At 43.1% G+C, this 27035-nt stretch overlaps 1 protein-coding gene across 13 annotated transcripts in view; it reads right to left on the bottom strand.

Annotated features, from left to right (window-relative positions):
• TRIO (trio Rho guanine nucleotide exchange factor) overlaps nt 1-27035 on the bottom strand; it is a 340046-nt gene that overhangs the window by 264584 nt on the left and 48427 nt on the right. Inside the window, exon 1 of one of the 13 annotated variants that reach the window (XM_036102775.2) lies at nt 19712-19767. The exons of 11 other annotated variants lie outside the window; for them this stretch is intronic. The gene's annotated coding sequence lies outside the window, so the exon portion shown is untranslated. Of the gene's footprint in view, nt 1-11505; nt 11763-19711; nt 19768-27035 lie in introns of those variants that run through there. One more of the 13 variants, XM_078066570.1, reaches the window with a different exon arrangement.

Raw genomic sequence — 27035 nt, 5'->3', positions numbered from 1 at the left:
AAACATAACTGTAGGGGCGCCTGGGTGGCTCAGTCGGTTGAGCGTCCGACTCTTGATCTCAGCTCAGTTCTTGATCTCGGGGTTGTGAGTTCAGGCCCTGCGTTGGGCTCTACACTGAGTATGAAACCTACTTAAAAAAACAGCCTGTATTAGCATGCTGGAAAGGCTGGGCTTTTACAGGAGAAAGGACCAATCCGAGAACATCCTTGCTGTCATCAAATAACCTGAGAGGCTACAGGGACTGGCACTTTGAAACTTTCCATGCTGGTTCCACTGAAGGAGGAAGTCCCACTCCAGGAGGGGTCCTCTCAGTCTGCACCTCTGCCTGAAGCCCAGGGCTCAATCCACTCTTGCAGGCCTCCAGAGTCGCCCCTGGACTGCCTCACCTTCCCTCTGATGGCTCCCCTCCCATTCAGTCACACACACACTGTGCCCTGATGAGGGGGTATGAGCACCGGCCCAGCCATGCAGGAATTCAAAGTTGACTTTTCCCTATGTAACCTCTTCTTTGTTTCCTTCCTTCCTTCCACCCATTAGTCCGGCCACTATTTTATTAAGCACTGTGGTAGGCACAACTTGAGGATGCCCTAAGACGGCACCTGGCGTGTGGCCCTCACAGAATCCCCTCCCGAGTGTCATGCGAGCCACTGTGCACCAAAGGACAGGAGCCCTGCGAGTTGTCTACAAAAGAACTGGCTCTCAGCTAGCCAATCAGGGGAGGCCCTTCCATGAAGGCAAAGGGTCCGAGAGGTTGTCCTGCTGGCCTCGACAGAGCACACTGCCACTGGGTGCAGCAGGCCACGGGGCAGGGACCTGAGGGCGACCCTCGTCGGCCAACAACCCGCGAGGAACCTGGGGCGTGCACAGGGCAGAGCTTCAGGGGCGATAGCACCCCAGCCCTGAGCTCAGCCCGTGAGACACTGAGCAAAGAAGCCAGCCGTGCTGTGGCCAGACACCGGGGCCTATTCAGAGTGGCTGGAGTGCTAAGTTTGTGGGGACCTGTTAACACAGCAACAGAAATCCAGGCGCTTAACTTCGTTTTGGGTTCTGCAGATTTCATTCCACCTGCTTTTTCTTCTTTTCTCAGAGAAGTGCGCCATCTCCTCCCTCCTGTCTGCCCCACCCACCTCACCCCATCCACAAAATAGCCAATTAATGTTTTTGATGAGCCCACAACTCCACATTGATTCTCTATAATTCAAGCAAAACTTAAGGAAACACTCCATGCTTTCGGTAACCTGTGGCTTTTAAAAGTAACAAAAACCGCTCAGGTCTTCTATGTTGGATACGATGATAGAGCACAAGCCCTTCATTCTTAGAAATGAGAACAGAGGCTCAAAGAGTTTAAACATTCAAAGGCCAATTTTTAATTCACAGACTTTAATTTTCATACACGGTATCAAAAATACACATTTATGTACTTAGCATAATGTTACAGATCTTAACCTATATATATGTTTAACATTCAGGTATTCTATTTTCTCTTTCATTTAAAAATTGGTGGCAAGTCCTATTTCCTGGGTATTTATTATTCTTCCATATTTATAATTTCTACCTCCATGTCTGGATGCATTAGGGTCAAGCCCTCAGAAAATAACTCAAAGGCACTTGTTTTTGTCCGTTGAAATATATCTTACTTGTGGACTCCTTCCACTCTGCTTTTTCTATAAATCTCACTCATTATTTGTTTGCTATTGCCTGCTAGCAACTTGTAGCTCATCCATAAAAGCAGGCAGCTAGCCATCCTTCCAAGTTACTCTCTCTCCTCTAAAAACAGTATAAAAACAAGTGTTTAAGATGGTGCTAACATTATAGACATTATCTTCACTGTAACTTTCAGCATATCCTTCACTTTATTCTGTCTTCACCAAAAGACCGTAGGTTAACTTAGCTCTATCTCCTGTTACTCCTGGAGCAACCTGAGTTCTAAAATAGCTTATAACTCATCAGCCCTGCCCCATTTTAAGTTCTATTAAAAAAGACAAATGCTGGAATTTCTACTTAAAACAAGCAACACAGATAAGGTTAACCTGAAGATGATATAGGATATTGGCCTCACATACTTTCTGAAAATTAATATATAATAATTATTGTTTCTTGCATAAAAAATCAAGAAATGGAAAAACCTATTAACACAAAACAAAATTAAACATGTAAATTTTCAAAGTAAAAATGTGATTTAGTGGGAAATCAAAAAAATATGACTGCAACTTATGCCTGAAAAACATTTACCTCTGTAGATACTATTTTCAGGCCAAATGTGGGTTCTGCCTCTCTGTCGTCTCCAGGATATCACGTAGAAAAGACAGCAAATGTAATCACTTGCAGATCCAAGTCAAGGGTTTGGGAATGATTGTAAAATTGTATTTTGAGAGGATTTGTATCTGTATAATCCAACTTAGATTAAGACTAAAATTAGATGAGATTTTGAGCATAAAATGTCACACATTTAAAAAGAGAAGGAAGTCCGTATGCCAGAAGCAGGGAGGGAAACGATACCTTCAAGTTAAAAATAAAGTGCCTTTTTAGGGCCACAAAGTGCACAGCTACAGAGTGCTAGCCCAGCTTCCCGGAAACGTGACTATTTCCTCTGGTTCTCACAAATCCCACTGGACAGAACTTCCCACTTACACCCTATCAGAAGCAGTTGCCTCATCTTGAAAGATAATCATCCTCCCTTTCTTTAAAACATAATGAGATTAAGCTGCGGCTGTGCAGTCCTGGGGGGGGGGGTCTCACCCAGCTGTGCCCGCACCCTGTTCCAGAGTCGGCCTGATGGACAGGAGACCAAGGAACGCCTCCCACTGTAAAGCAGCGCTGTTCCCGGGGGCGGGGGGGGGGGGCGCGCAGCTCTCAGAGTGTGTGGCCTGGGACTGGGGCGGACTGGGGAGTGTGTCAGCCTGAACTGGGTGGCCGCGCCCCAGTACGTGGGGCTCAGAACACTTCCTTACATTCTGTTTAGCCATTCAGTATCTCTGGCAGGGTAGGAGACAGGAAATACTACCTTTTCAAAAGGTAAAATCACAGGATTTGTGATCTAGAAGCGCTCTCAGGCAGAGAGGCTGGTTTCACAAAGGAAGCACCGAGAGCCCAGCAGCTGAAGCCATCACCTAAGACCCCAAAGCCGGAGGCAGGGCTGGGCGGGAGGTCTCATGCAGGGACTTCCAGCACCCTGTGGGATCGGCCCACCCACCTGCCAACGAGCTTCTCCTATGTCCTCCTATGTCCGGCTCCATGCCCGGAGGGCCCGAGAGGCAGCAGTGACGGACTGTATCCGCTTCCGAGGCAGAATGCTTCGTGCCCAGTCTTCTCTCTAAAACTGTCATTTTTTATACAATCTTGTTTTCTTCCCACGAGGGCAATCCCCCAATCAGGAGTGTTTATCTTTCACATCTCATGCCCCCTGATTCCCTCCGAGGAGGGAGGGCTGCCCTGGGCCTTAGCATCTCTGGGACACCACGTAAGTCACCAAATCAAATCAATGTGGGCTGCAATGTCCTTATCTGTAAAATCGGGAGGAGGGGCTGTCACCTCACAGACTTGTCACAAGGTTTAAAATATAACACGTAAAGTGCCTGCACAGGCCCATCCATATTTCCTAAACGGTGGTCCCACAAACACCCGCCTCGGAATCATATGGGACGCTTACTTAAAATGCAGGATCCTCGTGGATTCTGAGACAGACGGTCTGGAGTGGGGCTGCATTTTACTCATTTTCCTGGGATATTCAAATGTGCACTGAAATTTGAGACCCACTGCCAAGGATGGATTAAAAGTGTCTTCCCTGCATCTTTCATTTTTGATGTTCCTCACAAAATAGATAATTTCCTGGCTGTGGCATGGGCTCAGGGTTGCAAACAATGCACGAGGGCGCTGTGAGGAGTTGGAACTCAGAGACAACATCTTTCAAACTTCACTGACCTTGACCACGGTAAGAAATACATTCTACGACGTAACCAAACCGGAACACATGTCAGACACACGGATTTTTCAGTCTCACCAAATAACCCTTGGTGTGTGCAATGAACTCTGATATTTCCTATGCTATTTTATTTTAGTCTACTCTTATTTTTTTTAGAAATGTTGATAACAACCTACTGCTTGAAAAATACCAATCTATCTTATTTCCTCCAGAAATGGTTCTTCAACATTAGTTTAGTTCTCACGTAGAGATCCCAGCATAATGCAGAGTCCTGAGCCCTATCCCAGATTCTGGTGCGTCATCCAGGGGGGCTCCGGGTGATGCTGATGCATGTGATCCATCACCGCAGGCCCACATCCACACCAGGGTACCCTGTGGGGCAGGACAACCCAAGGATGGTGAGGGACCTGCTGAGACAGAATCCTCAAACCTGGAGGGTCTGTTTCCTATAGCCTGAAACAGCCACAAGCTCTGTCAGAAGCATCCAAACTTGAGGGAACAGCATTCCCAGGGGGGCTGGTAGGACAGCTGGGGATGTGGCGGAAAGAAGCAATCTCTCCCTGGCCCTGAAGAGGAGGACCGAAGACCCAGGGCTGAGCACTCAGAATAACAAAGCAACTGCTCACAGAGGCTAAAGCAGGGCTCTAGAAGGAGCTTCCCCACTCCGTGGGGGAAGGGGATAAGGATCAAAGCAAACTCCATAAAAAAATAAAATACCCTTTATCTCTCTCCACCCCACATATATACCCAAAGCCACTGGCCCTAAACTTTGTTCTCATTAGCCACAGGCTCTGCTAAAATCCTAGAAGTACTTTTCCATGTAACAAACATTCACCAATGTCAGGCCAGCACATCGGCCATGACCTATTTCTGCAAATTCTGGGCCACCTGCTGTCACCTTGGACCAAGTCTCTCTTCAGCAGCAGCAGAAACTGAGGCACTTGTCTTAACCCTTGCGAACTCAACAAGCAAGAGCAAAGCAACAGCCTCCATGGGGAAGCAGCTGCCGACTGACCGACCACAGTGACGGGCTTTCGGCGTCCGACACAGCAGACCACTGCACTGTGCTGCTGGCCCGTGGACCCCACTTCAGTAGTTCCAGTCCCTTTTATAGGATTCTACTCATCTTGGAAAGTTCATCAGCTTTTGAAATGGCAATTTCCCACGTTTCACCAGCGGCCACGGTTCTGTTTGACACACAACGCCTGGTGTGGGGCCCAGGGAAGGACAGCGGCTCTGGCGGGGGCTCCGGGTGGAGCCCTGGCTCTAGCAGCTGCGCAGTCCTGATGTGCCCTCGACGCGGACTGCTGTGAGGACTACTGGGGCCAGGCCAGGCCCACGGCAGCCACGGGGAGCAGCTGGGGCAGAGCCCCGCCCAGAGCACACTCCTCCACTGCTCCGTCCAATGGGACAGAAATGTTATTTTCCCTACAAACTGCTCTGTTCAGTTTCTGTATTTGGGTATCACTTCCGTGGTACACCTGACTCTCAGAGAGTCGGTCAGCTCAGGTCCTTGGGTACCGATTACTGAGGAGGTTATTTCTTTTTTTTTTTTTTTTTTTTTTTAAATTAAATGATGCCACAGCATTGGAACAACATTTCTTTTGGGGTCTTAATATCAGCCTTCTTATGTGTGTCACTGTGGTTTTATAATAAAATAATGAAAATTACTTTCACAATAATTAGACACTTACTCTGTACCAGGCACCATCCTAAGCTCTTTACATGACAACTTCACTGAATCATCCCAACAACCCACCATGGTGGCACAGGGACAGCAAGCGCTCCCCAGAGATCACACAGCAGGAGGCTGAGAGCATGGGTCCATACCAGCGCTCTGCACATGGACCACGACGAGGGGGTCCTGCACATCTTTTCTTACATAATCTATTAAGGAAGAAGATACCAAGTACTCTTTATTAAAACAGCATGCTTATGTTCCATGTCATTTCCTACTGAAGCTAGTGATTGAGTTGTAATGAACTGAAAACATGTCCCCGTGGATGAGTCTCATTTAGTTTTCAAAAGTGACATTTAAAAATCCAACCTGGGGGCGCCTGGGTGGCTCAGTCGTTAAGCGACTGCCTTCGGCTCGTCATGATCCCAGGGTCCTGGGATCGAGTCCCGCGTTGGGCTCCTCGCTCAGCAGGGAGCCTGCTTCTCCCTCTCCCACTGCCTGCTTGTGCTCTCTCTCTCTGATAAATAAATAAACAAAATCTTAAAAAAATAAAAATCTAACCTGTTTGGAGAAGGTAAAGGAGAATCTTCTTTCCTCACCAAGAGACACAGATGACAGTTACATTAAAAATCAACTGATTAAAAACACCTTTGTTTAAGAAATGCAGAGTCTTGTTCCTAAAAGTTACTGAATGTTTTAGGAATGTTTGATTTCAAACTCATAAATATCATTCATTCATTTAATATTTTCCCAAACCTGAGACTATCTCACATTATTAGCATTATAACACAGAAAAAGAAGCTATTTTCAGATTGCCTTTCACACTAGGATTCTCGGTAAGAAAGGGAACTGTGGTGATAGTGGACGCGCCCTGCTGGCCCCACGAGTGCTGTGGCCACCACGGGCCCCAGAACTTCTGAAATGTTACCCATATTTGAAATGGCTGCACATGGTTTACCTCTACCATTTTCTAATGAATGCGGTCAAGTGTGCCCTTGTCCTCTTTGAGAAAAGGCAATTTTCCCATAAATCAGAAATCGAATTTGAACAACTGAGCACATCTGTGACTGAGCACACTGCAGCTGAGGTCAGGGGGGCTGGAGGAAGCAAGGCACTAGCACCCTAATTCCCCACCTCTGCACACTGTACAGCGGGGGCTGCCCGTGTGTGCTGGGGGGAGGCGACAGTGATGATGTGTGGACATGCAAACAGAACACTCTCACCCCTCCTGAGAAGGAGAGAGAGAAAGGCCATGGGGAGAGTCATGACTAATGGTAAGAAAGGGACCCAAAGCAATTATAGATGAGAGATCACCTTTCCTTTCTGTGAACTCTTCTGGCAGTCATGTGACAAGACAGAGTTAGGGTACCTGAAAGAGCAGACACTGAATGGCCAGGGTTTAACCATCACATATCCTCTGGTGGTGGGCATCTGGGGTTCTGTTTTGGTTTTGGTGCTTTTTAATTCCTGGGAATCTTAATAATGAACACCCGTAAGTCAAAAGTAGGAGGAATGAAGTATGTAAAATACATCAAAACAGATGCACCATCAAGACCCTATAAATCCATCCCATTTAACACCCTGGTACACAATGCTGGGAAAAGGATGCACGATCTGGTCCTCTAGCCACACATCCAAGGCAGTTCACCCCACTGGCTCCATGAAGCTGGGTGGCCGCAATAGTCCTCCACATCCACAGGCGATTTCTGATGGCTTCTGCCGTCTCAAGGGAGGTGGCCCAACAGGGAAGAGCCTGGCTCCGGGTCACCACGCTTGACTGGAATGCTACTTACCCTCTCCAGCCATGGGACCTGGGGCAGGCTACCTACCACACGAGGTGACTGTAAGAATTTGCCTAAGCAAGACAAATGGGCCCATGATAAGAACAGAGGAGAAACAAATGTACTGATCCATTCAGGGCACGTTCAGGTAGTTTTCCCCAAATCACTGAATCATGTTAAAAGATAAACATGCTGGGGGTGCCTGGTTGGCTCTGTTAGTAGAGCATACAATTCTCGATCTCGGGGGTGGAGTTCGAGCCTCACACTGGGTGTGGAGATTACTTAAAAAATAAAATCTTAAAAAAAAATAGGGGCACCAGGGTGGCTCAGTCGTTGGGCGTCTGCCTTTGGCTCGGGCCATGATCCTGGGGTCCTGGGATTGAGCCCCGCATCGGGCTCCCTGCTCGGCGGGAAGCCTGCTTCTCCCTCTCCTACTCCCCCTGCTTGTGTTCCCTCTCTCGCTGTCTCTCTGTCAAATAAATAAATAAAAATCTTTTAAAAATAAATAAATAAATAAATAAAAATAAACATGTCTTTATACTGCTCCTGTACTAGCACATGCCAAATGGAATTACAAAATTACCACTCTGCTATATGACAGACACGGTCTTTAAAATCCAAGAGGAATGGCTGAAACCCACCTCATTGAAGTTTACTCAATGCATTGGAAGGAAAGCCCATTCATGATCAAGGTACCTCAGTGTTGACAACATGACAACCTGGACCACAGGTTAGATCTGAGAGACCATCAATACTCCAGTGACCACTCAGTTCTCTCTCAATGGTCGGGGTACGAGACACCAACACCAGCAGTCCAAAAAAAGGTGCAGCAAATGTAAGAAAGAAAATGAACATCATCTTATTGTTTGAAATATCACTTCTTTTCAAAGAATCATATAAATAAGTGGGCAGGCAAAACTAACAACAACGATTAGACAAGTGTGAATCTATGGAGGGCACTGGAAAACCAAGTCTAGGGCTGCCATGACCAGTGATAACCTCTGGAGAACAGCATCTGCGGTATTTCCACAGTCAAACCAGGTCACAGGGCAAGTGCGCAGGGAGACTGAGAGAACTCTGACAAACTTGTGGAAGGAAAGGCTGCGGGCTGCCCACAACCATGACCTGGAGAAAGTCACTGTCACAATCCAAACAGCTAACCTTTGTGAAGCTATGGCTACAAGCCAACCTCTGCGTGGCTTCTCTCGCCGAATCCTCATTAACACCAAGAAGCAGATTCGATTGCTGCTCCTAGTTTACAGAGGAGAAAACTGAAGAGAAGGAAAATTACATGCCCCAAATCAAACAGCTATTGAGTGAGAGGGGATGGGATTCAAAGCTGACCCCAGAACACAAGTTCTTAATCACTGACGTGCAAATTAAAAGAATAATCAAGTCAGCATAAATCAACGACCAGTTCTCACAACTAGCTTCTATTCTCGAAACTCAGTTGCCTTTGTGGAAGGAACAAGACTTGTGATTTGGCTGCTCGGTTTCTACATGCTCTGCAGTAGTAGAAAGGTCACTGGTAAAATTGCAAATAAGGATTTGGCACACAAGTGAGATCACACGCCTCACGGGATCACTGGGCCTCAGAGCTAGAGAGACCTTAGGAGTCATGTAGTACCAAGCCTTCACTTCATGGATGAAAAATCAAGGTTCAGACAAGTTGAATCATGTTCTCAAGGTCACATATGAAGAATCCAGGTCTAAATGAAAAAAGCGATGGTAGGGGAGAGGGGGATCAAATTTTTATCACTAGCACACTCACTAAAAATATAAAAACATAATAAAGTATGATACACTTTGGATCACAATCAAATTTGTCACTGCCACCAGTAATCATTAACAGTGTGTGGTAGCAAACACTAATAACAAATCCACTACAGAAGAACGCTCCTAAAGAAAATGTGACAAAATTACAGTTCAGTGCTCTCTTACTTAGCATCATATAAAAAAGATGCATGCTTTCCAGGTAAATTTGTGGCAATACTTTTTTTAAGCTTAAAAATACTTATAAGTAAGATCTGGGATTCCCAAATTAAAAACCAGTAAGACAAACTCCAAGTCACCTTTCTTAATGTATACATGCAGAAAATCTAGGCTATTATGTAAATTAATTTCTCAATTCTGAGCATTGTACCTTCCTTTTTAAACTACACATGGTAAAAACCAAATATATAAAAAGATTAATTCTCATCAAAAATAAATGTCTCATCATTTTACTTTCTTCCTCCAAGTCAAGTTTTTAAAATCATATTGAATTAAATAACATTAATTTTTTTAATGTAAAAGGAAAAAAATCACCATACTGCTGACTTGAAATCAGTGAGTGATGCATAATGATCTAACATAGGCTGTGTCTCATTACCCACGGTACCTCTTCCACCTTGGTCAGAGACGAAGAGAAAACACCCTTGTCTATACACACGCACTGGCCGATGACGCAGACAAACCAGTGAGGCCCTCGATCAAACTGAAACATACCTCTCAGTTTAATCCATCCACTTAAAAATAAATAGGTGAAATAAAGGGACAACAAAATTGATTTCTGGTTTTTAGCATAGCCAAACACCTCTAAGACTTGGACAAACAGCCTCAGTTTCCCCGCCCATGAAAGGACCACACAATCTCCAGTCATTCTTCCTAGGTGACCAATGGAACCTTCTTCGCTTAGGCCTGGAAGTTCATGTGATCATGAACACCTGAGGCTTACTGGTCTGCCCTGTTAGCTAGAGGACAAGTGACACTAACATGTCATTTTCAGCCTTCATGACGGCCAGTCCCCCCAGTCCTCCTCTAGTTTTCTCCACGTGTGTGATTCAAACAGGGAAACGGACCACCCTCCAGTCGAACTGCACAGCTGGTGCTCCCCACCCACAAGAGTCTCCGTCAGGGGCAGAAGCCCTCTTTCTCAATGTGATCACTAGTCTCTGGTCAGTTCATTTTTAAACCAAGTCAGTAAAAGCAGAAAGCCCTTAAAAAAGATGCAAGTACTCTGTTTCTTTCCTCCTCCTGCTCAATATGGACACTTTACCCACTACATCAAGTCCACTCTAGAGCCCTGCCTCTTGCTGTCATCTTCAGTCCTGGGTTGAGGTCTTTCCTTGGAGTACGAATCTCAAAGGGATGGGACGATTTCCCCATCTTACCAGCATACACCCTCATATGCCTTCAATGGAACTAGAATATAGAGACCCCCTGAAGAAATGTAAGGGCGGAATGCTTGTATTTACAATGGTCTCTTCCACACTTAACTTGACAGTTATTTTAAATGGATAGCCTTTATCAAATCTTCCCAAATCAATTTAGCTTTTACAGCAATATTTTCTTTTCCCACTCATATCTGAAACACTTAGATAACATTTAATTGCATTATATACAGATAGTAAAAGCACACCCAACATAGACCAGTTTGAAAGAAACGCATCTAAGTTTTCTATAAGCAAATTATTCAAATGGGGAGAGCACAGCGCCCAAGCCTGCTAGGGTAGCATGCTCTCTGCTCTGCTAGCAGCTACAGTTCATCACAAGGTTAATATTTATTTTTAAAAGGGAGAGAGGAGGAGGAGGACGGAGGGAGAAAGAGGAGGGAAGAAGGAACAGGAGGAGGAAGAAAGAGGAGGGGAGGACGGAAGAGGAAAAGGGCAGGAGGGAGAAAAGAGGGGAACAGTGCATTTTTCTTCCCCTTCATTCCACTCAGAGGAATCCTTCTGCCTCAATTTAAAGGACGATATTCTTAAGAACAAAACAGACTGGTTTCCCTCTCATCCGTATTAGTGCTTGTTAGGTTATTTGTACAAAACACACAACCTCCAGGAGGAAGAACCTCTGCCCTGCTCTGAATTCCTCTAACACATACTGTTAGCACTGCTCAATGGCACCCAAACCTCTCTTAGGTCAGAAGCAAGAGATTCTAAATGAGAAGATCAGGCTACTAGTCTCAACCCTGTCACTAGACTACTTGTACACTGAAAATACAGCTTGCCCTATTTGGTGTTTTTGATTGCTAGAAAATAAATGAACTAGAATGAGTATGCACATATAAAAGTCATGAGAATCACTTTCTTAAAACGTATGACCCAAATCAAAGTCAAATACAGTAATTAAAAAATAAACCAAACCCCATCTTCCAGGCTACTATCAGCAGACTCAATGGACCCTGCTCAGGAGTCGTTTGCTGTGTCTCTCTGCAATTCAGGAAAATATTTTTTCTTCAATAATGCCAGCAACTCTTACCAACCTGTTCCAGCCCTTCCCCTGGCCCTCTGCTATTTGGCTCGCACTGAAACTTGGGACAGGCTTGGTAAAACACCCTGCATGCCTGAGACGGGAACGCAAGGCCAGCAGCACATGCGCGTGTCTGAGCGTGTCTGAGCGTGCGCACGTGTCTGAGCATGTCTGGGCGTGAGCGCATGTCTGAGCGTGTCTGAGCGTGCGCACGTGTCTGAGCGTGTCTGGGCGTGAGCGCATGTCTGAGCGTGTCTGAGCGTGTGTGTCTGAGCGTGTGCGCGTGTCTGAGCGTGCACGTGTCTGAGCGTGTCTGAGCGTGCGCGTGTCTGAGCGTGTCTGAGCGTGCGTGTGTCTGAGCGTGCGCGTGTCTGAGCGTGCGCGCATCTGGATGGGGAAGGAAATCGCCGGGCCAGGGCCTCCCGTGAGTCAGTGTTGAATGACTGTCTTCAGAGACTATAAACTGTGACACAAGCTCTCACAAAGAGCAGTCGCTTTCCTCTCAAGATAAAGGGAGGAGGCGGCCAAACCAAGAAACAAAATTAACAATGTTTTTTATAATAATTTTAAGAACAGATGTCACCTTTTATATTTATATTTGAAGTGGTATTACAAGCAACTAAGAGTACATGCAGCAAGCAAAACATCACTTAAAACAAGCGATTCAAAACGGATTGTTTCAAATATTTAAAATTTTAGTATCAGTTAAAAAATCAGTTCATTCCTCCCTTATAAACTGAATTTTTTAAAAAATTTTTTTATTGTTATGTTAATCCCCATACATTATATCATTAGTTTTAGATACAGTGTTCCATGATTCATTGTTTGTGCATAACACCCAGTACTCCATGCAGAACGTGCCCTCCTCAATACCCATCACCAGGCTAACCCATCCTCCCACCCCCCTCCCCTCTAGAACCCTCAGTTTGTTTTTCAGGGTCCATTGTCTCTCGTGGTTCTTCTCCCCCTCCGATTTCCCCCCCTTCATTCTTCCCCTCCTGCTACATTCTTCTTCTTCTTTTTTTCTTTCTTAACATATATTGCATTATTTGTTTCAGAGGTACAGATCTGAGATTCAACAGTCTTGCACAATTCACAGCGCTTACCAGAACACATACCCTCCCCAGTGTCCATCACCCAGTCGCCCCATCCCTCCCACCCCACCCCCCACTCCAGCAACCCTCAGTTTGTTTCCTGAGATTAAACTGAATTTTTTATCTAAAAAATCAGTTCCTTCCTCCCTTATAAACTGATTTCTGTGCATTCTACATTCAAATACTAAATTATGTCAGAGAGAATATATCCAAAGTAATAAAGGTTGTAGCCAATTAGGGGGAAAGTTGGGGTATGGTTTTTCTTTTTGTTTTCCTTTTTTCTTGGTCACAGATTAAGGACTATACTGATAATATCAAACTGCTTTTTTGGTACATTATTAATAATCCTTTAGACAGTAGAAATTAAGATCAAAAGCACCTTTGTGTGTTTCATGATAATTCTATCTTATTTCCAGGAATCGCAAAGTAGGCTTCTCTGCACACACCACTCCTTCGCACCGCCCCCCCCCCCCATACCGAGCATCCAACAAATAAATGTACTGAGAGCCTTTTAAGTAAAAAAGACATCTAAGGATACAGCCGGTCCTACCGCCCTCTTAGAATTCAGTCCAGTCAGGCATGGAGAAGCTGGTCCGCCGCTGGGACTCATGAGGGAACCACAGCCCACACCCCACTCAACAGGGGCCCTGGGCCCCACCTGGGTAGGCAGGAGCCTTCCCGGCCCCCAGAACCCTGCCTCTGGGTTTTTGAAGGGATGGAGCTGGTCCATGTTAACTATTTCTGATTCTTTTTTCTTTTTTTTTTTTTTTTAAAGATTTTTTATTTATTTATTTGACAGAGAGAGAATGAGAGAGAGAGCACATGAGAGGGGGGAGGGTCAGAGGGAGAAGCAGGCTTCCTGTGGAGCAGGGAGCCCGATGCGGGACTCGATCCAGGGACTCCAGGATCATGACCTGAGCCGAAGGCAGTTGCTTAACCAACTGAGCCACCCAGGTACCCTGATTCTTTTTTCTTTTAAGATTTATTATCTGAGAGAGAGAGAACACACAAGTGGGAGGGGCAGGGAGAGGGAGAGAGGATCTCAAGCAGACTCCGTGCTGAGCTTAGAGCCCAATGCGGGGCTCGATCTCATGACCCTGACATCACAACCTGAGCTGAAACCAAGAGTAGGACACTTAACGGACTGTGCCATCCAGGCACCCCAACTATTTCTGATTCTTTCCATTCTGAGCACTCTACGTGAGCATAACTAATACACTTAAACCACTATTTTACTTTCAACTGTTAACATTTCTCTTTATACCTTTTATTCCACTGGAAAAAAATTGCCCTCATAGTACTGATTTGATCAGAATGCTAAAAAAAACAGAACAAAAAAAACTCCACATTGTTTCAACACCTATCTATTCAAGAAATCTGTTTAAAATCACATCTACATTCTGATCTAGCCAAGAGCAGACACAAGTGACAAAAAGACTTCTTACCAGTTGCTAAAGACCAGATCTTAAATTTGCATAATAAAAAGGAATGTAACAGGGTTTGCACAGTTAAGTCCTATATACGCTTCAGATGGAAAATGCTGGTTCTGATATTGTAAACCTTCAGTCACACGGCAAAATACTCCATTGTTTTAAAAAGATTTTTATTTTTAAGTAACCTCTACACCCAACGTGGGGCTTGAATTTACAAACCCGAGATCCAAGAGTCGAGTGCCCTAGAGACTGAGCCAGCCAGGCACCCGTTTCACATTTTAAATTAGCGGATGAGTATGTTCTACCAGAAGTTGATTCACAGTAGAGTCAAGTTTACAATAATAATGACTGCTCATGTTGTTGGTACACTTACACTTAGTAATAGTAAGCCATTTCAGATGAGAGGCTTTATGCCAGGTGCATTTACAGATAGATCTACAGTAGTCATTACTCACATCAGGTATTTTGTAGGCCATTAAGTATGACCTGTTAATCCTTACATGCAGCAAATCTTTGAGATGATGATTCTTTTTGAGACAGTAAACATCCACCTCTTGGATTCCTCCCCTCTTGAGGAAATTATTTGGGTAGCTGCTACAGCTATCAGTCACTGGTCTGACCACGATCTCTAGTTCTCGTTGGAAAGTCAGGGGAAGATGAAGTCAAAAAATCATAAATTTATGTTAACAAGAATTTTTTTTCCGGTCACAAGGAATCCTCAAAAGCTCTAATTCCCTTGGTGGCATGGCTACAAGTGGCCACCATTCCCAAAATGTCAAGGGAACAGATCCAAGCTTTGGCCTAAGAGCTCATGACAGACTCCCAGGTGGGAACGGGTAGAGTGGCCAGAAAGAGCTCATGAGCGGCGGGAAAAGGGTTAAGGAATGGAGGGGGTTAATGCAAGGGCAAGGAACAGACAGACAAGTATGGATCATTCTTGGATAGCCACCTCATTTTTGTTGACTTCAAATTTTAATTTTAATTTAATGAGGAACTACTGGACAACAAACAAGGCCGAAGAGAATCAGCTGGTGCTTTAAAATTGTTATAATCGATGAAAAAATGAGGGTGATAATATCTGTAATTCGTGTTGAAATAAAAATTTGACTATTTCCTTTTTCCTCCATGGTTTTTCCCTCAAATCATTACAAAACAAGAAAGCACAGTTTCCAAAAGTGCCAAAAGTTCCCAGGTCCCTATCACCTAAGAGTGGAGACTGATCAAATTTCCTCACAACTCAAGGACTAACAACTTGAAAATACTGCCAGGTATTCTTTTTTAAAGACCTTCAGTATAAAACATATAGCTTTGCTTATAAGACAATCACAAATGTGAGCAAAAAAGCCGGGGGGCGGGGGCAGGGGAATGTGGAGCATGAATACCAATAATGTCTTTGTTTCCAAGGAACCAACTACAAACAAAAGAAAGTGAACCAGCTGGGCTAGTTCATTGTGCACATGTTCTGAGACAAGCAAAATTACCTAAGGGCTACCTTTATTGTGAATCTTGTTCTAGCTTTTTTTAAGTCAGAGTATACTTTAAAGCACTGAAAATAAAAAGGGTTCTTCAGTACGATACCTCAAACAGCCATGGCGGTCAACAGAAAGATTTACCCGGCAGGGTATCTTGCCGCAGTATCCTTTACCAAGCAATACACAGCAATCACCCCAGATGACCATCGACCAACAACCGGTTTAACTCCTTACTCTACAAGCAATGGAATGGTAGTTGACTGCCTACAAATAAGGATACTAAAGTGTTTCCAGGAGAAATGATGATGACTGGGACTTGCTTCCACGTAATCCAGACAGTAAGAAACAGAAAAGCACCAAGACAGGCCAGGTGATGTCGCAGAAGCCAAGTGCTGAGTGCTGGGTGGTCATGACCAATTCTATTTTTATGAATGTCTCAGTGTTCCAATTTTAAGAAATGATGGCAAATACAGTTCCAGGCATGGAAAGATATTCATGATATGTTCTTCAAAATGTGTCATGAGGTGTTTTCATGAAGTAAAATTTACATACCGTAAAATTCACTCACTTTATCAGATGGGGTACTATGGCCAGAACGCCTGGATGTGGCCACCTGGTCTGCCAGTTACTGGCTCTGAGACCTGAAAATCATTTACCATCATTGGTCCTCAATGTCCTCTTCCGGAAAGTGGGCACATCATCTACCTTTTAGAATTAAATGAAACAAATGGCAGAGGGTTTCTGTACACTGCAATTTGTTAGATAAATTTTGATTTCACTACTTTTTAAAATATTCACCCATTCTAAGTGAACTGTTCAGTGAATCGTAGTAAACTGATAGCGTGCATCACCACCATAATCGGTTCTGGAGGACCTGCATCACTCCACTGCTCCCTTGTGCCCCTCTGCAGGCAATTCTCTTCCACCTGTAGGCTAAGGCAACCACTGATCGATCTGCTTTCCGTCTTTATAGTGCTGCCTTTTCTAGAAATTTCATATAAATGGAATCAAACAATAGGTGGTATTTTGTGTTTGGCTTCCTGGACTTAGCATAATGTTGTTGAGGTTCATCCTTTTTGTGGTATGTGTCAGAAGTTTTTTCCGTGTCACTGTATGGATAGGATATATCACATCTTGTTGGACATTTAGACTTTCATTTTTGGCCATCAGGAGTAATGTGGCTGGATATTTGTATGAAAACCTGTGCAGGACCATATGTTTTTATTTCTCTTGAGGCAGATACCTAGGAGTGGAATTGCTGGTTCATACAGAAAGCATAAATTGAACTTTTTAAGAAACTACCAACTGTTTTCCAAAGTGACTGCACAATTTCATATTCCTACCAGCAATTTATGAGGCCTCTAGTTCCTCCACAGCCTCACCTCACCTGGTGTACCCATCTTTTTCATTACAGCATTCTAGTAGGTGGGCAGTGGTCACTGTGGTTCAAATTTACACTTTCCTACTGATTAATGATATTGAGCATCTGCCTATGTGTTTATTCGCCGCCCCCCACATACATCTCCTTTGTTGAAGTATCTACTGAAATCTTGTGCTAATTTTTTTTTAATTTGGTTGTTTAACTTCTTGAGTTGTAAAAATTCTTCTTATACTCAGGTCCTTTATGTGATATATGATTTATGTGTATTTTGTCCTGGTCTGTGGCTTGGATTTTCATTTTCTTAATGGTATACTGTAAAAGGCAATTTTTTTATTTAATATTCATCAAATTTTTCTTTTGTTGTTCATGCTTTTTGTATATTATCTAAGAAATCTTTTATTAACCCATATCATAAAGATGGTCTCTTTTTAGTTTTATGTTTAGTTTTGTGATCTATTTCCATTATTTGTTCCTTGCTGGAGAAAACCGGTGATAAAACTGTATTGCAAAATGACCCCTTTAAAACATGTGTTAAATATGATTATATATGCTTCTAGGTAGTTACACGCAAACATACAAACATAAATAGAAAGAGAAAAGCCTAAACGGATATACACCAAAACAGCAGATAAGTACTTATATTTTAGAGAGTTTTATTTTCTTCTTTTTTGGTGGTACTCAGGAATAACATATAATAAAGTGGTTCCAAAATGCTACACTCCAAACCGCAGGCTCCCGAATAGAAGCAGTCACCAGAGACATCCTGGAGGTTAGCAGGACCGGAGGGAAAAGGGGCTACGGAGACCTTGGAGAGTCTCACAGTTAGAAAAACAGTTGACTGAGCTCAACTTCCAAGGATGAGGAACATGTGGAGAGCCTGGCCGCAAGCTGTGCGCACAGAATGCAAAGTACTCAAGACTGCAGCAAGGATCTGGATGAAGCAAAAAACATGTTTAATTTTTTAGAAAGTTCCTTTTTCTGAAAAGTACATTTTAAAAGGAAAAACTAGTATGTTCTAAAACACCAGTAATTCTTACATGCTGTGTTTTTAACAATACAGTGGGCAAATAAAAATTAATGAGTTACTGAGTGTGGTATGCAGTTCTTAGTGAATTAAATTTAATTACAACTACCACTGGAAGATTCCTCTTTTTGCCAGCAGCTTTTATCCTTCTACCTGTAGCCAATGAACTTCAGATACAAGATAGATCTTCGTTGTGAATCAGCTGTAACGAACAGCACACTTCATTGTAAGGTTACTTCAAATGCCGAGGAACGAGTGTCTACTGCCGTGAGCACCTCCGAATGAAACTGTCAGCAGCTTCATTATGCCGGCGAATTTTTAATTCCTGTTTCTCTGGATCACGTGTTCTATTTTCCAAAGAATTTCCAATCCACAAAAGAAAGAGTGAAGAAGGCATGTGATGGATGTATTCAGTCCACCCCACCTACTCAGAGCTCAGACCCCGGAGCAGACACTCCCTGCTCTGCAGCTCACACAAGGATGTTCTTTGGATTCTTCTGTCAATAGCTGGTAGTTTAGGACAACAAAATCCCGTGCCCTCCTTAATCCATGGGCACTTCCCTTCACACCACAAGTATTGCCATTTGTCTCTCCTGAAGTCATGTAAGAATAGAGAGAGCAGGGAAAAAAGCTTGGAAGTGAATGTTTTAAAGAGGGGCAACACCACATCCCCTAGGTTTCTAACAAGTCTGAAGAATACCCCCGACAAATGTCATTAGTAAGACGTACACAGAGCTTATATGGGATCAGGGCCCGTTCCAGGCACTACACGATAGTAAATGAGTTAATCATCACAAGAAACCCGAGTGGGTACTATGATCATCCCCACTTTGCGGTGGGGAAACTGAGGCAGGGTGAGGCACAATAGGTTGCCAGGTCAGGGTCGCTACTGTAACACGGTGCCCCCCAAGAATAACTCTCAGGCTAAACTGTACCCATTGGCTGACCTCTGCCCCCATACATCTGAACGGCATTCTGATGCAGCGCAGGGTGCATCACAACAGTCTTCCTTCAGACAACCTCTTCCACAAATTTCATTTGAAAGGACGCTCAATCATTCATCTCTCCAAATCTCTACTTCATCAGCCATGTTTCACTGCACTTGAGAGCACGTTTCCCTAAGACACACCACCCTACACTGACCACACAATGGCCATCTACCTAAGGTAGCCCAGAGGTACCAGGACTTTGCTTGTGGCTAAGGTGTCAGCGATCATAAAGACAGCGGAAGAGGTCACACTGCTCTGTGCCCTCCAACAGAGAGGAGAAGCAGCTCCTCTTCCTCTCGTGCACCCCACACACTAGAAACTCTGAACCCCGTCCCCTCCCTCCTTTGCACTCGGCTCCAAACTACCCAGTGCAGTAAACAATCAGGTTGGTGCCTTCAAAACCAGTATTTTATTGTGTGAGGTCAAGACGAAATCTAGGAGTAGCACAACCGCAGAGGACACTTTCTTGGCTCCAAACAAGACATAGAATCCAAACAGGCATTTCCCAAGAAATAAAAAGCATAATCAGCTTTTAAAGTCTATAGTTACTGGCAGGTTCCGGTGCTTTCACCAAGGTCTATAAACATTCAAGGCATCCATCAAGACCCTAGAAAGAGGACTACAGTTCTTTTACTTAAAGCACCAGAATGATTTCTGCAGTACCTATAACGTAACAGTTACGAAATCACAAAAAGGAAAAAAATTACCAGTTTTACTGCACAACCAACTAGAATTCACTTTCCTCCATGAGCCGTGTGCTCCCCTCCTTGTGTCTCCCCAACAGCCATCAGCCTGCAGCCTCCCCACCACCTCCAGGGCCGCCAGCTTCAGTCCAGCACAGAGCAGGCGCCTTTGTCCACAGGGACCGAGGCTCCCTGGCCCCGAGTCCCTCACACAGAGGACAGGGCCAGGCCGCCCTGCGCCGGACTCTGGAGAGGGTGGGTCACAACATCCCGCCATGACTCATCCACATTCTTGAGGAGGCCAAGAGTCATACCGGATGGTTGACAAAATTTTTAAAAAGACTGTTTCTTAGAATTTATTACTTTTTATACTAAGAATATAAAAAAGGTAATTTGAATATAAGATCTTATCTTCATATCCTTCCATTATTAAGCACAAAGCCAGAAATATCTGACCAGGAAACATGTTCTGAAAAATATCACCTCCCTAAATTGATTGTGAAGAATCCTGTCAGAATTAAGATAATGTCTGCAAGGCTTTTGTAGTCCTTGGGGGGAAAATGTTTCTGGAAACAAGGAATGAAGCTTGTTATTTTCCTCTTATTTCTATTTATTTTTAACAAAGATGCCAAAAGGAAGACTCTATCACGGTTACCTTCTAAGGAATCACCTTGGGAAGCTAGAGACATTCCAGCACGCACTACAGAAACGCTGCCGGCGCTCAAAGCCCTCTGGAAGCTCTCTTTTCAAATTGCCTATTATAGCCTGTGGCACATTCTCTAATGTAGTAAACTGTTATTCTTTCAGAACCTATTAGAATTTGGGAAATAAGTAAATTATTCGATGCCAAGTATAGGTGAACAGAATAATGAAACTTGGTTACTGTTAAAAAACAAAGTCATGAATGTACTTGGTATATCAGGTATCTAATTATGGCATAATAGACCACCCCGAAACATAGAGACTCAAATCAATGACTTATTATTTCTTATGACCCTGTGAGTTGATTAAGCTATTCTTAAAAACTATAAATAAAATCATTAATAAAAATTATAATGGAATGGAATGACTGGTATTCACAACACCAGCCACAGTATTTAAAACTACTTCAGCTTGTATACAAGGCCTTCAAAGTGCCCAGAAATGTTGGGCTGAGTATATGCTACTTTCACAAGATGATTAACAGGACTTTTATTTTTATCTTTTTTCCCAAAACTGTCAAAGCAAATTTGACTGCCAGGTAGGTCCACCTACACCTCTGGGCCCAGATTTCCAATCATTTCTCTGTTTTTGTTTTTACTTAGTGTAGATCTTATAATTTGCAGACAACCTATATTTTAAGAAAAACAAGCAATTTATTCAGAGTTAATATATGAACAGAATTCATTAATATTTTCAAAGTAAATCTGACTAAGTGAAGCAATAAAAATGAACCTCTCCCTTTCTCCAACCGATCATCTCAGACCACAGCTCCTCCTACCCTCCCCAGGAAAAGGTTGTTATCGGAGTAGTCATGCTTAATCCTCAAAGTTAACAAATAATGCAGCCAAACACAGCAGTCTAAAAACTATAGAACATGACCTGAGCAAAGTATTACACTCAACTGCAATGTATTTATCTGTAATCAACTCAGTGTTAAAAAGGTTTTAATCTTTAAAAACTGCTATAGCTCAGGTACAATTTGAACTCTTACTATACTTTTGTTGTTTGGTAAATAGAAGCAAAATCTTAAGTTACTCTAAAACAAACAGCAGATCAGAAGTAAGTTTTCCTCTTGGATACAGTTATCTTTGAAAGAATACTGATTTTTAAAACATTATTTAAATGTAGAAAATGAACTTTCAGCTAACTTTGAAAAAGCAAAACCTCAGTCATTTAACAACGGAGAGGAAAAATTAACTCTGTAAATGGGCAATTTGTTCACTCGCTGGAACTGAATATATCATCTACCATCGGTAACCACAGCAGAGCAGAAACTGAGAGGAACACTCCTAATGGACCAATGGCTTTATTACGTGCTATGAACCCAAAAAACCCAGCAGCTTGCAGTTAAGGCGTTAAGGCTCTCCACTTAACTGCACTTATGTCTGCCTCCCCCACAACTCCACAGCTGCAAGGTTCTTCAATCTCTACTTGCAGATCCTGCCCACCAATTTCTAGGCTGATCCAGGACCAAGGGGGGAAATACTACATAGACCCAGGCCACTTAGTCCACAGACATGCACCGGACGCTCACAACGTGCCATCACATCTTAGGCCCTGGGAGTCCAGATCTGAAAAACAGACGCACACTCCCTGACCCAAGAAGCAGACCCATCCCACAGGGGAGGCTGAAATTAAACATAGAACAGACATGGTAAGTGCTGAATTCAAGTGGCAAGTGCAATGAAAGATTAAGGACAGGGTCCTGTCAAGGGGTCAGAGAAACCTCGCAGCGAGTGACCCTCAAGCTGAGAACTCAGGGTGAGGAAGAATGCCGAAGAGGAGCAGGGCCCTGAGAAGGGCAGGAGCGTCCTCCACGAACAGAATAAAAGCACCCACGGATCACAGTGAGGAGTGGTGTGGCGGCAGGGCCACCTGATAGAATGACGCAGTATGCAAAGCCCCTCGGACACCATGGCTGGCTCCTATGGTGGGACAGGGGTGGGGACAGAAGCCAGGGTCTGAATCACTGGCTAGTGGCCAGGGCCCTGCTTTTATGACCCTGCACCAGTCAGTCAGCAGAGAATTGTGCTCTAACCTCTGGGTAACACTACCTCAGGTGACCTCTTAATCACAACCATTTACCTCGGGAACCCCAATGCTGGCTACATCCTCTCCTACTAGTCTGTCTGGACCCCTTCTAACAGATCTAACAGACCCAGCCCAAAGCCCTTCTCCACAACTCCCTGTCTGGGCAATTGTACAGCACTACATCTAACTTAAGAAACCAAAATTTAGCAAGAGAATGGCAGAAAAAAAAGAGACAGGAATGAGAATACATAATGCCAGAGCCCCAGCAAGCTTCTCGAATATCCTCTCCATAAAGTCCAGCCAATAGAATGACATCAAGAGTAGAAATAATCCTTAGTAACAACAGTCTCTTCTTAGTGAAAGAAGCTGGAACTTGTTTTACTATTTGAAGGCAGCACATCATTATAATTTTCCAAGAACTAATAGGCTTAAATCATTCAACAAAGAATAATATTTTCTTGAAAGAAGATAAGATGGCTTTGTGCCTTTCAAAAGAAAGACACCATTCAAAGAATATTTAGCAATTCTGCCTTAATAATCTAAAATCTAATAGCACTGAATTTTTTTAATCAAGGCAAATTCTATTTATTTAAATAACTCACAACTGTTTTTAATGGAACCTAGAAATAATGAATATTTAATACTTCGAGTTCAGTTCTGGAGGATACTTTTCAAGAAAAGATTTTTCCATAGTTTTTAATAAATCAAAAGAAGTACATGTCTAGAAATGAACTATCTTGCCACTATTCACAAAGACTTGAGTTTAATTGGAAGAAGAGTTTTCAAAACTAATCCCTGTTTGGGCAAGCACATCCAAGGCTCTGTGCCACTTAGTCCCATGATAACCCACCTGATTCCAGAGGGGGTCTGAGGTTACAAGTATTAGCAAAAATGGTTCTTGGAGTTCAGTCCATAGTAGTCCACTGTGGGCTTGACTGAGCAAGATCAAGAGGACCAAGAGGTTCTAAGTACACAACCTAGTTAAGAGAGCTTAATGCAAAGGTGTTCTTACTTAGGGCACAATGTCAAGAATAAAATCACCCAAGCAATGCAGCTAATCCACACCTCTTAGAATGCCCCAAATTCCCACCATTATAGTTCCATATTAAGGTTGTGGTGTAGCTTCCAGAAGGTCTCAGTGAAATGTTAAATGAGAGAGTTAACACCTTAAATGAAAGGGCAAGACCACATGATCTGAAATCTCTTGAATCTCTGAAACTCTGATTCTATACTTAGTACAATTAAGTGTTAGGCAGGGAGTAGGGTCTAAAGGACTAGCAGACTGCGCAAAGACGACCTAGGCAGGCAGGAGAGGGAAACAGGCATAATATAGTGTTGGCTGAAAAATCAAGTCAGAATGTACTTTTATGAAATACATGTGAAGAAAACTAAAAGTACGTACTTCGAAACTTTAACCATGATTACCTTAGAATGGCAGGACTACAGGGACTTTTTTTCATTTGTTTTCTAAATTTCCACAATGCATACTGCTGGTAGACCTGCTAGCAGAGACCTAGTAGAGGTCTCTTGCAATTCTATACATCATGTAAGCAGAGGCACTCTCTTTGCTCCAGCCTATCATTACAAGGATATTTTTACAGCAAATATACTCGGAAGAGAAAGACAGTGTCTCCCTCCAGGGCAAAGAGACAGTGTCTCCCTCCAGGGCAGAGGGCAGGTTTGCTTATGACCCTGAAAGGCAGTGAATGTGTCTCTTCAGAGCCAAGAACAGCCAAGCTTACAATCCAGACACCCTAAATTCAGGGTTCCTCTCCTGTAACACAAGCACTGTGTATACAAGTGTCAGCTGGCCTTCTGTGGGTCACCCTGTGGGAATCAGGTCTTAGAGCACTGGTGCAAAAAAATGCTGATATCATGACAACTAGTACTATCATGAAAGAAACCTAAGAGTTTCACATCTTCTGCCAGCATCTGTCAAACTGCGGCAGGCCAATCTTTTAGCTTTTATAGGTAAAAAAGCTCAGACCCTTCATAGCGCTTGACAAATATGAACTACTGTTACCATCTGAGATGCTCAGAATTAGTAAGAGACAGTTTCCACTGCTTGCAACCAAAAGCCATGCCTAATGATACAACTGCTTTAAGAATCAAGTCTTTAAATGTTCTGGAAGGAAAGGAAAGGAAAGGGGGAGGGGAAGGGGGAAGGGAAGGGGGAAGGGAAGGGGAAGGGAAAGGAAAGGAAAGGAGGAAGGAGGAAGGAGGGAGGGAGGGAGGGGAGGAGGGAAGGGAGGAGAGAGAAAGAAAAAAAAAAAGGGAGAAGGATCCAGAAGACCCTCACCTCTACAATATAGCACTGGACAGGGCAAAGGACATTCTCATTTTTACTGCACCCCTGCTGTGTGAAGGTGCTGTGCGTGGAGCTAAGGACAGAGCTGAGGACAAGAGAGATAGGAAGCATCTCAATACACACATGTATGTACCTACCACCACAGTAACTGAATGAACCAGGACAAGGTGCTTTCAGAGGGTAGGAGAGTGAAGTCAGAGCAAGTCTGAGGGGGGTTAGGGAAGGCATTCTTGACATTCTACAGATGTCACTTAACAGTGCACAAGGAGACTTTTTCTCCTGGTAGGCCCATCTTCATCCCAGAGAAAGTTTACAAATTTAAATATACCAGCCCTCCATTCTTTCAATCCAACTATGTTTTTATAATTATAGAATAACAGTGTAATTACAAGATTAGTGCCAAGCAGTAGACTGATAAGCATTTCATGACTATGGTCTAACAGGAAGCCAATTCAGAATCACTTAAAGTTGTTAATCATTAATCACAGCCCAATGGACTTTGATAACCTTTGCATATAAAGTGTTTAGATTATCCAATGAATAACACATGCAAATTTAAGCTTAAGGCTCTTTAACACTTCATATGGTACCCTGCAGCTAGAAGGTGGTTAACAAATGAAAACAATAACTGGGATTATCTAAGAATACTGGACTCAGCAAGAACATTACATTTGCGGGCGCCTGGGTGGCTCAGTTGGTTAAGCGACTGCCTTCGGCTCAGGTCATGATCCTGGAGTCGCTGGATCGAGTCCCGCATCGGGCTCCCTGCTCGGCAGGGAGTCTGCTTCTCCCTCTGACCCTCCGGACCCTCCCCCCTCTCATGTGCTCTCTCTCTCAGTCTCTCTCAAATAAATAAATAAAATCTTTAAAAAAAAAAAATTACATTTGCTCTCAATCCACTCTCTGTGACTGTGGGCAAGTCACTTAACCTCCCAGGCACCAAATGCCTCATCTATCATAAGAAGGGATTATAGCAAGGTTATCATGACTTCTTCTAAAGGTAGAAGAATTACTTCAACTCATTAAACCACCATTTAGTGGCAGTGTTCCATTTCACATATAATGTATCCTGAAAAACATGAATGTTCTAAATGACAGGCATAAAATGCATGATAATTTCAGCTAGGTTCAGAAATGTGTGATTTCCAATCACAACTAATCTTTGCTATTAAAGAAAAGCCTTTTCCCCCCAATGAAAGTAACATTACCTGCAAAATGGCCATTGGGGGGGGGGGGAGGAAGAAAATGCAGATAACTAGTAATCCCAAAGGCAACCATCACTGACATTTAAATAAGGCTCACTTAGAGTTTTTTAAATTTATATAAACACAAATACATACATAAATTTAGATAAAATCCAGTAAATTCCACATGCACACACACACACACCACCAACTAAAATAGAATAAACAAAAAAGGAAGTGCTCAGGAAAAGCCAGAAAGTGCTCAAAAAGTGCTCAGGATGAGTCAAAACTTGACTGGGCTCTGGCTAACCTGGAACAATTTGAACAAAAATAGTAATGATAATAATCAATAAAATAAAATGAGAATCTATGTGCCTATTCTGACATAAATAAGTAAATAAGAAAGGAAGGCTCTTTCCTACAGTAGGATTCCAACTAATAAGAGTAAAATATAAGTGAAGAAATTAGAAAATTACCATTTGGCAAATACCACGGTAATAATTATTTTACCCAAAAACCACCAATGGGTATAAAATTAATGAGAGAAAGTACAATGAGAAATGAGAGTGAGATATTTACAGTTTCAAAGAACATCTGCACAAGATACTCATTAGTTACAAAAAGAAACATGATTAATTCTACAAAGCAGATTGGTAGGAACCATTCTAAGTCTCCTGATAAATGCAGAGAAGAACAAAACTTCACTTTTGCAGCATTTCTAACAAAAATGAATAATCTGCATCTAAGTTAGGAGGAAAGAGAACACAAATCCAAACTGAGGAACATTCAACCAATTAGCTAGAATTAACTAGCTTTGAATTCTTCAAAATTGTCAGGTCCTGACGATAAGGAAAAACTAAGGAACTCCTCCAGATTAAAGACTAAAGAGCTATGAGACAAAACTCTTGTGTGACCTGGGAATGAACCCAGCACCAGGTAAAGGACTTGACTGAGACAACGGACAAAGTGTGCATAAGGTTTGTAAATTAGGTAAAATACGGAATCAATGTAATTGTCCTGATTTTGATCATTTTACTGTGGATGTAAGAGAATGTCCTTGGTTTTAGGAAATACACACTGAGGTATATGGAGGTAAGAGAGGCATCGTGTACAACTTCATCAT

Source organism: Halichoerus grypus, chromosome 2 (assembly GCF_964656455.1).
Source record: "Halichoerus grypus chromosome 2, mHalGry1.hap1.1, whole genome shotgun sequence".
In the NCBI taxonomy this organism is placed as follows: Eukaryota; Metazoa; Chordata; class Mammalia; order Carnivora; family Phocidae; genus Halichoerus; species Halichoerus grypus.
The sequence above is the reverse complement of the archived record's forward strand: the minus strand, read 5'-3'. Positions and strand labels throughout refer to the sequence as shown.